This window comes from Schistocerca serialis, chromosome 2 (assembly GCF_023864345.2).
Source record: "Schistocerca serialis cubense isolate TAMUIC-IGC-003099 chromosome 2, iqSchSeri2.2, whole genome shotgun sequence".
Taxonomy (NCBI): domain Eukaryota; kingdom Metazoa; phylum Arthropoda; class Insecta; order Orthoptera; family Acrididae; genus Schistocerca; species Schistocerca serialis.
The window spans coordinates 289953062-289966100 of record NC_064639.1 but is presented as its reverse complement, the minus strand read 5'-3'; positions in this window follow the sequence as shown (position 1 = coordinate 289966100).

The window sequence follows — 13039 nt, the reverse complement described above, 5'->3', positions numbered from 1 at the left end:
GGGGAGGGGGGGGGATGGTATGGCAAATCACCCCCTCATCACTTCCACCCCTACTTGCTGGTGCCTGCCCGCCATATGCTGCAGCAGTTGCTGTCGTCTGGTGATGAAATGGATTCACTGCCATCATTGGTGATTTCTGTGACTACTAATCTCAGTGCCTTGAGAGGTCAGTGCTTTTTTCACAATACCAGAGCTTTTTTGGTACCAGTGGTCATTTTTGGTATGTGTGTTTTTTACTGTACCATGCATTTTTTCTGTACCATGTACCATGCACTTTTCCTGTACAATGCATTTTTTTCTGTACCATGTATTTTTATGTGAGAATCTTTTTGTTGTGCCTATCTGCAACTCAGTATCTCTGCTATATGGTGAGTAGCAACTTTCCTTCTCTAATATCTCTATAATCCTGTTTCATGAGTCCTAGTTACTTCTGTGTGTTATATGAACCACAGCTGGTGATCAGTACAAGGTGAGCACATCCATTGGTAGCCAATACTCACTGAGAAACAACATTCACCCTTCACAACCCTTGAAAGCATGTAGACTATGTCATCCTGTCCATGTTCCTCACGTTCCCTTGAGCCAAACTGAAGAAGCAGGAACAGAAAACAGACTATATGTTGACAATAGTACTGATTATCTTACAAAACTTTTAAAGATCAGTCATTCATGAAACTTGAACTATTGATTGTACTTCTTGGAATTAAAATTTACAAAAGTGATCACTGATGAAATATATGGGAGAAACAGGCAGTCAATAAGGAAGCCAGGGGCATTAAATAATATTGCTATGATAAGGGATATCCTGGGAAATGCGAGAAAGTGGGTCACCCTAATTGTGAAAGAGGTATCAGTACAGAATGACTAAAAATGGCTCTGAGTACTATGGGACTTAACTTCTGAGGTCATCAGTCCCCTAGAACATAGAACTACTTAAACCTAGCTAACCTAAGGACATCACAAACATCCATGCCCAAGGCAGGATTCGAACCTGCGACCGTAGCAGTTGCGCGGTTCCAGACTGTAGCACCTAGAACCGCTCAGCCACTCCGGCCGGCAGTACAGAATGGCATGATGAACATATTACACCATTTTTGTATGAAATGGAATAGTTATTTATCCATCAGGCTTCTGCAAAATATTTGATAATCACTTCCTGTCAGTAGTCAGCAAGTTATATCAAATATTTATTGGTAACGTAAAGAAATTTTGAAAACTAGTGATCTGAGACAGTTGCATCACATGCAACAACAGCAAATGGGCAAAGATAAAACTGAGTTAATTATTATGACATTGAAGATTAAAGGCTCTCACGGGTACGGTAGAATTTCAAGTACAATTATGAAGGTCAGTGTGCCATACATTACCTATGTACTCATTCTACTGCGCATTGAGTCTGTCAGGTGTGGTCAGTTTCCAGTCAGTTTCAAATACTCATTAGGGAAACCATTTTACAAAAAGAGATAAAGCATACAGTTACCAGCCAGTTTCTCTGCTATTAGCATGTCAAATTTATTTATTTATTTATTTATTTATTTTTTTTTTTTGAAACTATGTATATGAGAGAGTTAGCATATCTCAGTACACTTGATTTGCTATCAGATTTTCAGTTTAACTCCAGGAAAGGAATATCCACAGAAAATGCTATTATTATTAGCAGGACTAAATTATTGATTGATGACCATGGATATATTCTTGGATTAAACAAAAGCACTTGATTATGTGAACTGCACAACACCCTTGTATAAGTTGGTATATTATGGAATTAGGGAAAAAGCTCAACAATGGTTCACTTCATATCTGCAAAGTAGGAAGCATGGGGTTGTCATCCAGTGTCTACAAACAGCGAAGAGTTTTGAATCTGAGTGGGGTCATATCAAAATTCTGCCACTAAAAATAACAGACGATACAAAAAGTTTACATTTTACATAATAGAAACAGTGTGGCCATGTATTGTTACAGACATTATTATTTTCACCAATTATGATGTCTAATTACAGAATGAGGCAAAATCTTCAAAACAGTAATAATAAATGTCGACTGTCTGCTCGAAATTATATGTTCATGACAAAATCCTGAAATGGTAAGCTATAGGATCAAAAAATACCCATGTATTAGCTGCTAAAGTAAATACTGTGACCATGTATTTTAACCTGTCTAAGACGATTACATTTTAAGTCACAACCAGACTTTAAAAACTGCTGTACTTTCTGATCTGCATCACCAGTCAGCAGCTGACTTGTCTGTAGATGGGTCAAGCACATAAACTTCATTGCTGTCTTCTCACAAGTAAGGCTTCATTGTAGACCATATCAACTTATTTTATGTGTTGCCTGCTTCCTCCTCACATTCTTCAGTTGGTGTAACAAAAAGACAATTTTCATCTAGCAGTGAGTCATTTTATAGGAACTGTTGTCATCTTTAGACTTATGTACTACTGAAAATGAAACATTTCCAGCATTAGGAATCAGACTTCAGACATCTCAGTACATAAAATATAATAAAAATACCATACATAGTTACAGCTTGGAAGCACCGTAACAGGCATATCTGAAAAGACCGTACTCAGAGTCAAATTTTTTTTTGGATGAGGGATGGGGGTGGGGGTGGGGTGCTCAATTTCTATTTGAGCTGGGAACATGGGGTAACATTATGGTTTAACCTGGACCAGTGGCCATTTGTATAGCTATTTGAACACCTGCATTACTGTAGCTATGTTACAGTATATCGAGCAAAGTTTGAATGACGAACTGGAGGTGGTGCAGGCAAATTATGTAAATCACTTATTCCTTATTGCAAAATATTTTAATAGGGCTGAAATTAATGAATTAATGGCACCATTTGTACATGCACATTCAGATTTTACATGCATAAACATGCAAAAAACATGTTTTTCTGGGATATGTTTGAAGTGTAGCACTTCTATGCTTTTTAAACTTCTACAAATTGCTTCAGGCATTCCAAAAATTTAAATAACTGAATAAAAGCAAAACGAAATTTTATATTCAAAAATCTTTATCCATTGTCTAGATATGATGTTTAAAGTTAAGCTAAATGTATTATGTAAAACATGTTCTTATGTGAACTGAATGCCCAGAAATGATTTAAAGTGCATCAAATAAATTGAAAAATGCAACCTTACAATAAAATTGAAAACTCACTTTCAAAATTCTAGGTTCATTAGTATTTTAAGTGCAAAATCTGGGTTTTTGAGAGTTTTTTTACTTGGGCTACTTTGTAACACCCCACCCATCACTTATCTGGTTTTGGCATGTGTTCACCCCAGCTAATTGAGTAACAGATCAACAGTGAGTGCAAAACTGCTGCAATATCAGATAATGCAAAGAAAATAATAAGGCCCTGTGACTCCTGATTGGATTGCAGTGGCAGTGTTGACATTAATTGATTCAAAATTGATCACTTCTAATTAAAAAGGGGTGCACATTGATGTTATATTCAGCTATTGAACACCAGATGCAAATGTTGAATGTAAAATTAATTAAGAACGTGGCTTGGGATTTCAACTACTTGATTGAAAACAGATACAGTCAATTAGCACAAATTTATTTTTAACTCCCGACCTTCAATCATTACATTACATGACTCTCCTAACAGGCAGTGGTAATAAATTGCGTTTACATGGAGTAAAGCACAATAAATCAAAATTAATTCCTATCGACTGACCCAGGTGTAATGCGAAGTGGGAGAAGAATTCCACAATACATGGCCCATGAAACCCTCATGGAAACTTTGCCGACGTGCTCCAACAAATTAATCAGTGCCTAACTCAAGCTGGAGTGGGTGCATTATCACCAAATTCAGCATGGCGGGGCGTTTTCATTGTGCAGACGTTGGCTGGCCTCATGGTGCTGCAAGGCTGTGCTCATCTATTCACTCCTAACTATCTTGCTCAGTACATAGCTGAACCAAAACTTTCTATCTCCAAGCTCAATCGTTCCGTTTGCTAAGTCCTAAACTGCAGAGATGCCCACTCTTCCTCAGGCAAGCTGAGTAAAGAACGCCACGTCCGCACTCTAGGCAAGCTGGGAACAGAAGACCTCTACGGATACTTCTGCCAGTCTGCTCTTCGCCTCGGTTTCCCCTCCAGCAAAATCACTTACGCCAATTGTAGTGCAAGTCATGTTAATTATGCGTCGTTTCCCAGAGCTGACCAATGCCTGCTCTGGGAAGTGAACAAATTCCCACAAAATTTCCCTTCCTCTCAACTTCTGCTCCTCCCAGGACACCCATCAAGGTTAGCATCTGCACAAAACACCAATTTTTCTGGAATTTTGACTCCCAGGAGAGTACTTCCTTGGTCCTATGTTCCCATCGGAGGCTGGCGTATTTCATTCTCTTGCTCTTCACCTGATTTACTTCAGACTCTGTGGTCCGTGAATTCAGCGTGAAGTTGCTATAGTCATGAACATGCATATTTTGGCCTGTGTTGACTGCTCCATCGTAGCTTTGCGTGGCTTTCTTGCATGTTTCACTGAAAACGGGACGACGGACATTTATCAACAGGTGTACAAGTTCTCCATCTGCTTCCCGCGTTCCACCAGCATGGGGTCGACCAACCCCCCCTTCACTGTCCCTCATCTTAAGGCAGCTGGAGACTGCGCCCCGTTACCGATTTCTGAAGAGTTTGAGCTGCCCCAAGCTGCTTATTGTCACTTCCCTTTGCCACTCCCCAGCCACACGCCTCGGTCAACTCTGAATACTTCCCTGGGATGAACTAGCCTCTAGTAAACCGACACGTTTCCACAAAGTTTTCACATTGCTTGAATTACTTTAAAACCATCACTCAACATTAATTATTCCAATACGTCCATACTATACCCTCTACAAGATGCATTGTGCTTTGTCAGTCATTTTTGTTCAGCCCTACTGGTAGCTCAACGTGAATTCGGTGATCTTTATTGACTTCATGTGAGAGGCATAGTTCTTGCCATCTTACAACTTCTGTGTTTCAAACTTATGAAAATTGGTTCAAATTTTTTAAGAAGGTAGACAAATACATGTAATTAATGATTGTCTTATTGCTTTGTGAAAGTTATATCTGTTGCCACAATATTAGAAAGATAGTTTGAAAGACAATAAAAAACCTATATGAGATCAGTGGTTATTCAAGTCACCAAAAGTCCTACATTTGTTGCAAGTCTATGGTGGTCTATTGTTTACATTGTCATAGAGCAAAAAATAGGAACCAGAATGAAAAATGCTCCTACCATAGCACAAAAAAGCCAAGTACGTTCTGGTCAGGGTCAGAGATGTGAACAAATGAAACTAACTTTTCGACTTATCTGGTAACTTCAAAGTCATTTAAATCAATACATCATGATGTATTCATACTTTTACATGAGTTATCTCTACTTCCCTAGCACAGTGAGCTCTCTTAGCTGCAAGGTGATGGCACACTTATTTCTTGCAAAGTGCTGATCCTGTGCCCAAAACCCGGAAGATTTGCCAGCCATAGTCAATGATATATAATATTGTATGTCTGAAGAGCAAACATGTAATAGCTAAAAACGTTTTTCATAAGGATACAATTTTTGGGGGTAGATGTGTATCTGGGTAGGGGGAGGGAGGGTACTGCTAAAACAATTTTTTGATTTCTGGGTGGGGGGTTGATTTTTTTCCCAAAGGGACCATTTTTCCTCCAGACCCATGCCCTGTTACATGTATGGTGAGGGATATAAGAACAAATAGACACAAATTTATGTGCTTCAAGGGAGTGGGATGCATTTACAATAAGAAGTATCCCAGAGGTGGGTTGCATGCATCCTAAACAATAAAGACACTAGACAACATGATAAATGCCATGTTGGATGAGATGACGAAATGTGTCATGCTATACAACATGACATCATGTATCATGTTACTTTACTTGACACAATGCATTATATTATGTGACAATGAAACTAATACTAACAAATAAAAATGTGTGAACATGTCGAAGTGTTTTGATTTGAATGTCTTAGAAGCTGTCAGATAAGTCAAAAAGCTAGTGCCCTTCTTTTACATCCCTAACTCTGCCAAGGACATATTGACCTCAGTTCTGGTTACATAATATGCAACAGTTTACTATTTTATTTAAGTTATTTATGTACAAATGTCAGGTGATTTCCTTTAAGTTATGTAAGTACATATAACCTTCAGAAGGGAGTAGTAGCTGCTATATAAGCAAAAATGAAATGTATTTAATACTTCTGAGTTCATAGTCATTACACAGCTTGTATTTGGAAAAATTCTTATCATTGTATGCTGTATGAGTAGCAGTTAATTAAATATGCCTCTAATCTGACTAAAATTTGCTACAGTATTTAGTGATTTAATTTCTTGTGGTAACCTATTGCAAATCATTGCACCATAATGCAATTTCCTTTCTGTCAGAGGCTAGTCTTTAGTTTTTAAGTGTGAAAATGTGCTTTTTCCTTGTGTTATGACTGTGAAAATCTTAATTTCTGAGGAACAGTACTGGATTTTCAGTTTTATGTTTCTTATTGATTGTTGGAGACAAAACGTTTGCTGGTGCTTTCTGGTGGCATTAGGTATCTTTTTGTACTGGTTACGCCGATGATAGGCAGCGAGGCATAGCCATTCTTCTATATGCAATCATAATGTGTGTTGCACATGATCTAGTCTTTTGCTCATTGTGTAAGAGGCTGGGCCAACCAAAATTTTAGTTCCTGATTTGCTTCTAAAAATCTTTATCTGATTAGAGACATTCATACTTATAGTATTCTTGTAGAAAGTGACTCTATCAACTTCTTGGGGCAGTTTGTAAGTTTACTGAAATCTCACTGTTCCAGGGTTGGCAAATAATAAAGGACACCTAGTACTGCTGGAAAGCATCAGTGTAAATATTCTTTCTATCAAAAGTTGCCTTAGAATATAATGGCATGTATTAGTAAACAATGAACATAAGCAAATTTTTTTTTTTTTTTTTTTTTTTTTTTTTTTTTTTTTTTTTTTTTTTTTTTTTTTACAGCAATTTTCGAGGACTCTCATTAGGTAACACATAATACTCAACTTCTTTGACAGATTTTCTGTGTGAGAGTCACAGCTTAGATTATCCTGCAACCAGATTCCTAGAAATTTTGTATTATTTACTGATTAAATAGTTTTATGATTCCACTGTATATTTATAACCTGTTCAACCCTATTTCTTACACTGTGGAAATTTAGTGCTACTGTCTTTTTTTCATTAGCAATCACTTGATTTTCATTGAGTCCGTTTGAGATATTAGTCAAAGTTTCTGTTATAGACCTGTCAAGTATCTCAGTGTATTTTCCACTGATCAAAACAGATGTATCTTCTGCAAACTGAATAATATTTTGGAGATATTCATTCAATTTCAAGTCATTTACTCACAGTGCAGAGAAAAAGAACCCATGTACATATTGTTGTGGTGCACCATACTTAATGCTCTGATAATCTAAACAGCATTTATTCAAATTGATATTTTCACAAAATTATGTTTCAACCAAATGTTTCTATCGCAAGGGAACCTCCCCATCGCACCCCCCTCAGATTTAATTATAAGTTGGCACAGTGGATAGGCCTTGAAAAACTGAACACAGATCAATCGAGAAAACAGGAAGAAGTTGTGTGGAACTATGAAAAAAATAATCAAAATATACAAACTGAGTAGTCCATGCGCAAGATAGGCAACATCAAGGTTAGTCCGAGGTCAGGAGCGCTGTGGTCCTGTGGCTAGCATGAGCAGCTGCGGAACAAGGGGTTCTTGGTTCAAGTCTTCCCTCGAGTGAAAAGTTTACTATCTTTATTTTCGCAAAGTTATGATCTGTCCATTCTTCATTGACGTCTCTGTTCACTGTAATAAGTTTAGTGTCTGTGTTTTGCAATCGCTCCACAAAACCGTGCAATTAGTAGACGAAAGGACATGCCTTTCCAATGGGAACCGAAAACATTTGATCACAAGGTCATTCCCCGATGCTATTCAATCTGTATATTGAGCAAGCAGTGAAGCAAACAAAAGAAAAATTTGGAGTAGGAATTAAAATCCATGGAGAAGAAATAAAAACTTTGAGGTTCGCCGATGACATTGTAATTCTGTCAGAGACAGCAAAGGACTTGGAAGAGCAGTTGAACGGAATGGACAGTGTCATGAAAGGAGGGTATAAGATGAACATCAACAAAAGCAAAATGAGGATAATGGAATGTAGTCAAATTAAGTTGGGTGATGCTGAGGGAATTAGATTAGGAAATGAGGCACTTAAAGTAGTAAAGGAGTTTTGCTACTTGGGGAGCAAAATAACTGATGATGGTCAAAGTAGAGAGGATATAAAATGTATACTGGCAATGGCAAGGAAAGCGTTTCTGAAGAAGAGAAATTTGTTAGCATCACGTATAGATTTAAGTGTCAGGACGTCGTTTCTGAAAGTATTTGTATGGAGCGTAGCAATGTATGGAAGTGAAACATGGACAATAACTAATTTGGACAAGAAGAGAATAGAAGCTTTCGAAATGTGGTGCTACAGAAGAATGCTGAAGATTAGATGGGTAGATCATATAACTAATGAGGAGGTATTGAATAGGATTGGGGAGAAGAGAAGTTTGTGGCACAACTTGACTAGAAGAAGGGATCGGTTGGTAGGACATGTTCTGAGGCATCAAGGGATCACCAATTTAGTATTGGAGGGCAGCGTGGAGGGTACAAATCGTAGAGGGAGACCAAGAGATGAATACAATAAACGGATTCAGAAGGATGTAGGTTGCAGTAGCTACTGGGAGATGAAGAAGCTTGCACAGGATAGAGTAGCATGGAGAGCTGCATCAAACCAGTCTCAGGACTGAAGACCACAACAACAACATATAGTTAATGTGTCCATAATTTCCCTTGGATTTGTTATTTTTATACGTTTTTGCTCTAACAGCACATTGTGATTTTGTGGGATATCATTGTCTGTCATTTTACTATTTTCTGCACCATTCTTGTGGTTGGTGGTTCCAATGTAATTATCCTTTGTCATTTGCTTTGCCTCCTTCACACCTTTCGTAAGGATCAATTTTTACTTTTCAAAATACCAATGGAATTCTTCAGGTTCTGGTATTATTAGTTTTTGAGATCTCATAGATTCTCCACTTTTCTGTACAAGAAAACAGTTATACTTCTGTATGTGCCCACACATCCATACACTTCATCTCCTGTTTCTCATCTAAGTATCTAATTGACATATTGTATGTTCTGATGGTCAAATCCGTGCATTCTCTCATCCCTCCTAAAACTTTATAGTGGCTGATTTCTATTTGGAGGACAATACATTGGAGATAATGGTCACTAATGTTTCCAGCCACACTTTCATCCCTGTGCATGTTCATAAATTTTTGATCACTAATAGTTCTGAACTATTTGCTAATTGTGGTTCAGGAATTTACAGAGGTATGCAAATTTTATGCTCCACACAAGCCATTCAGTTTAAGGTCATCTTCAGAGTACTTGTCGAAATCAATAATAGTACAGTAGATATACACATAAAAACAATAAATACAGTGAAATAAGTATTAAAGGGAGAAGTTCATAACTCTTTGCTGATGTGGTACCAATGGGCAAACATTTCAAAGCAACTAAGTAAACTGGAACATTAACATGACATATTTCATAAAAGTAGATGCACCTAAGAACGAGGCAATAGAAGGATCACAAGAAATTATCCACGCCACTAACAAAAAGTGATGTTGATTTTAATAGGAGGCTCTAATGATCTAACCATAATTATACTAAATGGTAGTCAGAGCAGCAGAGACAACCCTAATTTATAAAATGTAAACATCATCCTCTTGAATAGAACTGCACAACATGACTTAAGTCCTACACCATGTGAAAGCAAAGAAATTGAGAATCACAAGAATACAATTAATGTTCATTTACATTCCACACACAATGCTGTTGTGAATATTATTCTGAATAAAATATAGACATGGATATTACAACCTCCCATATTGTGTGGCCTGCCTAAACTCCATAAAGATACATCTCAATCTAAGAAGCAGAAGCAACAGAAGCCTCATCAACTTATCATCTATTTAGGAAGAGGAAGACAGCAGTATTACCCCACTTCTTGTGATTTTTTTACTCAAGGACTGCACAAAGTCAACAGTAAGATAAGAACCAGGGGAATAAAAGCCTTATCCAGTGTGCTTGTAGTAACACATTAAAATATGCAACTGTAACAGGACATCCTCCTCTAGTGTTACCTTTAGTCAACAGTAGTCGTCGATACCAGTATTACTTTTCGAATGTTGGAAGGTCGCTATTACCTCAGATGTTTTTTGAAAACTTTCATGTAATTTTATGCACAGTGTGTTATATTTCAAGCTAAAACTTATGAAAAGGAATTACTTTATAAAATATTTTAGTTTCAATGTTGTAATTGATAAGTACTAGTTCTGAATGTACAGTTGAAATTTCTTATAGAAAAATTTGAAATTATGAATTATTTGCACACATAAAATTTCTGTTATTAATTATGTGGTCCTGTACTGTTTACTATGTTTATTTCTGGATTCATTTATGAAATAATAGTTGAAATTAATAATAATGTAATGGAAACTAGTAGACATTCATTTGTTAAGAAAAACTGGAAATCCTTTGGAATATGGTTATCCCTGCAGAGTGAGAGAGTCATACTCTGATGTGATTCGATGTGTTTTCATGTGAAAATTGTGATTGTGGCTTTGTTAATGTGAAAAATCAAAATAGTGTATGATATTCTAAAATGTGAGAAAATATATTTATGTATAAAAAAAATGCTGCAACAACAATCTTCAGATTTATTTAGTTCAAACCAATGATGAGGACCTGATGTGACATTCTCAGCTTCAAGGATCAGACCCCTAGATGACAAGAACTGGAGGCATCTCAACATGATGAGCTAAGTAAACCAGAAAGTTTAAAAATTATTTACTAGGTCACAAAGTCATCATCTGTACTGATCGCAAAGCATTATGTTATCTCCCAGAGTGTCAACTGTACAATAACATAATTAATCATTGGGGCCTTCAGCAGTTCAGTTATGAAATCAGGTACATGAAGGACACAGACAATGTAGCTGCTGCTACTTTGTCTGGGCTTCCTTTAGGGAGTGATTCATCTAACAACTTTGGAGAAAGGGTGAAAGAGTTTAAAATTATGTACTTGAGAGGTGTGAAAGAGGAAAAGGAGATCTTGAAAATTTTGCAAAGACATCTGGGGCCTTCAGCAGTTCAGTTATGAAATCAGGTACATTAAGGACACAGACAATGTAGTTGCTGCTACTTTGTCTGGGCTACCTTTAGGGAGTTACTCGTCTAACAACTTTGGAGAAATGGAGAAAGAGTTTAAAATTATGTTCTTGAGAGGTGTGAAAGAGGAAAAAGAGATCTTGAAAATTTGCAAAGACATCTGCAGGTATCAAAATCATGATCAAAATTGGAAATTAGTTAACAAAGTGCTGGGTAAGAAAGAAGAAGAAAAGACTGAACAGCATTATAAGGTACACAAGGGTATTTTATTCAGGAGACATAAACTGATTCACATGATTGGAAACTATGTAAGCTGTAACAGTATAGTTATACTTTAATTACTTACACACATGAGCGTTTTGGTCATTGTGGATCAACCAAAAATACATAAAAGATTCAGGAAAACATCTGCTTTTATAACATATGAAGGAGAATCAAGCAGAAGAATGCCAGATGTGACAGTTGTCAAAGAGTGAAGGTAAGTAACCAAACAAGTAGAGGTCAACTTAGACATCATGTCTGTGGACCTTTGCCTAAGTCTGATAATGGATTTTGTTAGGTTTTTGAGATGGTTGATGTATTTCCAAAGTTCATAAACCTGTTTTCTCTTAAGAAAGCTACCAGTAAGCAAATCATTTCTAAGTTTGAAAACACATATTTTCATTAGATGGATATTCCCAAAACAATTTCTTCTGACAATGGTTCTCAGTTTACATCACAAGCTTGGAAAGACTTTGTTGATCATGCAGAAATAAGGTACCATCTGTTGAGTAATCCTGCAGAAAGATATATGAGAGAAATCGGAAGACTGTTTAGAACATGTTGTAGTAAGAATCATATCAGTTGGATGGATTATCTCAATGATTTTGAGGATATTACAAAGAGCTTACAACACTCTTCGACAGGTTTTTCACCATTTGAAATTGTGTTTAATCGCACACCAGCTAACTTTATTTCTGAGCATGATGAGTTTCTACCATGTAAAATTCTGCCACCGCAAGAGAGAGAAGATGGTGTCAGTGAGATGATTAAAAAGCAGGGGTAGGAGAAAGCAGAGACATGATGGTAAAGGCAGATTTTCTAAGTTTGAGGTTGGAGATCTTGTATTTGTGAAAGCCAAAGAGAAATCTAAAGTGTTGACATCTAATGTAAAACACTTCTTCTATATTTATATAATACCATTTGAAATTCCTGAAAATCTGCAGCCTAATGCATACAGACTTGAGTATCCTAAATCTAAGGAGCTGTCTGGATTACACAACATCACTGAACTGAAAGCTTATAGACATGATCCATAAGTATACTTTTTTTTTCATTCTCCTTTGTCAGGTATGTAGTACATAAGAAGACGTGATTTCTAAAGTTTTGTCTTATCTATTGGTTGAGTGTAAGTCTATGCCACAGTATATTTGCAGGTTCATGGAACTGTATAATTCTGTTACATAATAGATTTCTGCTTTAGATTTTGATACATATATGCCATGTGACTTAAATGGGTAGATCCTTATATAGTTTTGAAATATGACAATGCCACTAATATCTAGCAATAGATTTCTAATTTTAGAATGCTATTAGTGTTTTGTTTTCATGTTCAGGAACTCTTTTGGGTAAAGACTTGGGTGTTGTGGTAAATTGAGTGAAGACTGATTGTATTCATGTGTACTGTAAATATTAGGAATAGTATCTTGAAATTTCATATGTGCAAACCAAACACATGTGTATGTTAAACATAGAATTCTTATGTCAGTTCATAGCATTATATGCTTCTTACCTCACTTTGTAGGCATTTGT